We start from the raw sequence: 4,288 nt of genomic DNA on the forward strand, positions 1-4,288 counted from the left end.
GAAGATCACATATCTCTCATATTACAGGCTCCAATCGCCGGGCCCACCTGTCAGGGTCCCGCTCAGTGTATGCACCTCCCTTAGTCTATAAAAGGGAGGGCGCGCTCGTTAGAAAACAAGTCAACAAGTCCATAAGGTTCACGAGATCCACACACAGATAAGGGCCCGGGATGAGGTCCAACAATTTCCCAAGCTTTCTCAAGCAATACAACGCTCAAGTGGACGTAGGGTATTACGCTCCGGCGGCCCGAACCACTCTAAATCCCAGTGCCTTTTCCGTATTCATCCACCCTTTGATCAAGCGTTCCTAGGTCTTCTCCAAACTTATCCTAAACTAGGATTAGGTGGGTGCATTCCGCCACCCGGCTGGAGATTTCCTCCGACAGCCGCCCAAGGGTAAAAATGCCAATACGAGTATAACCTGGTGATGTTTAATGGTGTATGGATAGAGGTTCTGCACAAATGTAATGGTAATGGCATGCATGGGAATAAAAATCGGGTTGGTTAAGGGTATGTTTGGATACAGTACTAATTTTTATCCGATTCATGTTAGGATGCTAAATAGATAGATTAAATATGATCTAACTATAAATCTAATTGCATAAGCTGATGCTAATTTAAGAGATGAATCTACTAAATATAATTAATCCATCATTAGTACATGCTTACTGTAGCATAATATGGTCAAATTATGAATTAATTAGACTTAATGGATTCATCTCACGAATTAATCTCCATTTATACTATTAGTTTTGTAATTATATCATATTTAATACTTTTAATTGATATAAACACTCAAATACGACAGAAGTAAAAGTTTACTTGTGCCCAGCCTAGAACACTTGCTACCTTTTGACGCGCTCTCCGCACTTCCCGTGCCGCGTGGCGTCCGGAGACGCGTCGCAGCAGCCAGGCCGGGATCGTCTCCCACTCCACGTCTATGGGCCCCACACGGCCTTATCCCCTCCCCTTCTCCCGTTTAGATTTGCTGCAGCCCCCATCTGGCATCTCCTCACTATCGTATCCAATGGCGAAGGGCTCCGTCAGCCGCCCGCCTCCCGAATCCTCCGCACGCGCCCTACGCCGCCGGCTTGCCGGGGTCCCGCGCACCGCGGCGCGCACTCCCTCCACGGCCACCAGCCAGCCAGGCGCGCACTCCCTCCTCGGCCACCAGCCAGCCAAGCGGGCAGGCAGCAGCCAGCACCGCACGCGCCGCCGGCTCGCCGCGCCGTGCCGCGCCCTAATGTTCTGATATGTTTTTCTTTGCTTATGCTGGTATGTTCCTTGTTTACAGTTCCTTGTGCAACATGTGTTGACTCTACATGTGAACTATTTTAGCTCCTTGTACAGGCTCCTTTTTTAGTACCATGAGACTGCTCCAGCCACACTTGCAGAGTCAACACCAACCTCAGATGATACTAACACGTGTTGTGCAACATGTAAAGTTTATTCTCAGATTCATTCTTGTGATATGTTGTTGTTTGCCTTTGCTGGTAAAAGTTTTATAATTTCAGCAGATAAAGTTGTATCTAAATTTATTCTAAATCTTTGTCAGTGCTAAGAAGAACTTAAGAAAACGTCCACTGTATAGGGTGCTTCTTTGCATGTGCAAAGAAAAGTTTCAAAAGACTTCATCTAGATATTTTGGTCATTATGAAAGTGAAAGGAAAGCAACACCTTTTTTTTTGAAACGAGGAAAACAACATCTTGACATGTACATAAAATGGAGATATGTTCGGATTTATCCATGTATATGCTGATGGTCATCATGAAAATGAAAGGAAACACCAAATTTAGATTGATAACAGCAATGCCATTATAATTGTAGATGATGACCTTGCTATGTTTGAGACTTAGGGGATAAATTAATGGTTGGAGAACAATTATGCCTAAATATGAAAAATTGATGTGACTGAATCTTTAGTTGGCTTATGGCCTTATTCATCAGCCTGCCGTCAGTAATGCTATTGGAAGGAATTGGGTTTAGGTAACCACGTACTTCATAACTTATAGGTTTTACTGCTGCTGCTGTTGTCTCGTAGTATTTGAGAAAGCTGTGACAAGTATTTCAACTATTCTGAAATGAGCTATATCTATGTTGGTTAGCTATCTCTATCTCCAACTTCACATAAGCACACAGATAACCTGTCAAAGGAGGATTTTCAAATATTTTTCGAAAGAAGAAAGTTTAGTAGGTTTTCGAAGACGTTGTCAACTCCTCATATTATGATTTTTTTGACAATTATTCCTATTCATGCTAATGCTAGAATTGGCTTGGCAAGTGACGATTTGAAGAACACAATAGAGAGAAGACATTGGGTGGTGCTAGAGTCGCCCTTTCATCCCTAAGGTCTGTGTGATTGCTGTTGTGATTTTTGGATTATCGGCTTTCTCATTTCACTTCCAAAACAACAATTTTAGTTTTCAGGTGAACACCACTATGCTATTGTACTAGATCTTATTTTATTGGCAAACTATGTTAGAGTTATCTTTAACCCATAAATAGATATGTATTTTAGTACTATCTTCTCCTGTTGACTATTTTAACTATACAGTAAGAGTTGGTCATCTTGAATCCCTGAATAATTGGCTTACTTTATGCAGCTAGATGGTTGCTCTTGCATACAACGCTGTAGCTTTGGTACAAGCTAAGTCTACAGAGATAGCAAGGACCTCTGATTGATACTCAGGAAAAAACATTGATAGCGGGAGCATATCTAAATTCAATGAGTTTTATATGGAAAATAATTTGAAAAAAAATTTGAACCAGTTATTGCTGAGTTCTTCGTGTGAGCACAATGGGCCTACTACAGTAACCTGCATCGGTGTGTTCATTTTAAAGTATTAACTAGAGTGCTTATGCTTTTAAAAGTTATATCTGTACGATTTCCTATGCATCAATTTGTGCCATTTGTATTTCAGAAACTTCATGCTTACTATAGGTTGCTGAGTGCTCATTTCTATATTAGTTAAGATCATAATAAGGGGCGCAAAGCGCGCTGAATGTTCTAGTTAAAACCAATGGCAATGAAAGGAATTTATATTTTTCATTGCATAGAACAGACATGTATAAATTCTAATAGCATATAGGGAATTTTCTCTTTTGTAAGTGTTGGTATTTATTACGATAATTTGCGAATGTACAAATACCATTGTACCTTTCACCTAGAAGTATTCTAGGGTATTGTATTTCACTGAAAAATATGAGTATATTATTTAAGGTTCAGATTCGTCCAAGGATACCATATTAGTACAGGTAAAGGGTTGAGAGGATTTCTATGGCTGAGAATCTGAGATAAGATAAAACTATTCTAATTTTCTAATTGTTAACTTGCCAACTTCTTTCAGGATAAAATCAGGCTGCTTTGGTAACATTTACAGCCCGGGCAGACCGTCTGCCTCATAAACCGTGGACCGTCCGCGGTTCAACAAAGTTCCAACATAGAACAGTCTAGTTTCTATCGCAATTCAAATTTTAGCCGGCGGACCGTCCATCCTCAGGACAGGACTGTCTGCCATATATGGTTAAAGAATACATAGAAATGACAATACATAGAAACGATAAAGTTTCTGTTATCGCTTAGCATCAGCCGGCGGATCATCCGCTCCTTAGGGCTGGATATTTCGCTGTTCACAGTCAAAAAGTTAGATTTGTGTTTCTGTCGACGCGTAGCAAGACCAGGCGGATCATGCGCTAGTACTAGGTAGACCGTCCGCCATTCAGCGTGAAAAGCTCACCAGAAATATTGAAGTTTCTGTTGGTTTACTCACATTAGCCTGCGGACCATCCGACCCCAGGGCCAGACCATCCGCCATTGAAAACTTCAGCTCGACCAGATAACTTGAATTTTGGCTAAGTCATGGAATTCACCGTACAAATGGCAGACCATCCGCCTCTCAGCCGTACAAATGGCAGATCGTCCGTCTCTTAAGCATAGTTAGCTATTTTCAACAAACGTTTTCTCTCCGGTCTTTTCATTTATTCAAACATGATTTTTCTATATGCATGCAATGCAATTGTTTGAGCAGAGCTGCACTATAGAACCATCAAGCAAATAAAATTGATCCTCTTAATAGTACGGTTATCTAGCCTATTAATCCGGTCAAATATCATCCGCTAATCATTTCTTGACCGGTAAAATGGAAAAGCCCTATATTATACTTTTGCCTTGAGCAATCCATCATGCATTAACAAAAAAATATCTTCATAGCACATATAGAGGCTCAAATCATCTTCGGGACTAACCAATACTCAATTCTCAAATGAGATTGTTAGTCCACAACCGTT

At 40.8% G+C, this 4,288-nt stretch overlaps 1 long non-coding RNA gene across 3 annotated transcripts; it reads left to right on the forward strand.

Moving 5' to 3' along the window:
* The first annotated feature begins 974 nt into the window (after positions 1-974).
* On the forward strand, positions 975-3,230 carry LOC112903633. 3 transcript variants are annotated; one of them, XR_003230830.1, is made up of 3 exons: positions 975-1,275; positions 1,339-2,350; positions 2,605-3,230. It is a non-coding gene; the product is annotated as an uncharacterized LOC112903633 (long non-coding RNA). The 3 variants fall into 3 exon arrangements; XR_003230829.1 differs by having other exon boundaries at positions 976-1,275; positions 1,351-2,350; XR_003230828.1 differs by lacking the exon at positions 975-1,275 and having other exon boundaries at positions 1,282-2,350.
* The last annotated feature ends 1,058 nt before the right edge of the window (positions 3,231-4,288 follow it).

Source organism: Panicum hallii, chromosome 1, assembly GCF_002211085.1.
Source record: "Panicum hallii strain FIL2 chromosome 1, PHallii_v3.1, whole genome shotgun sequence".
Taxonomy (NCBI): domain Eukaryota; kingdom Viridiplantae; phylum Streptophyta; class Magnoliopsida; order Poales; family Poaceae; genus Panicum; species Panicum hallii.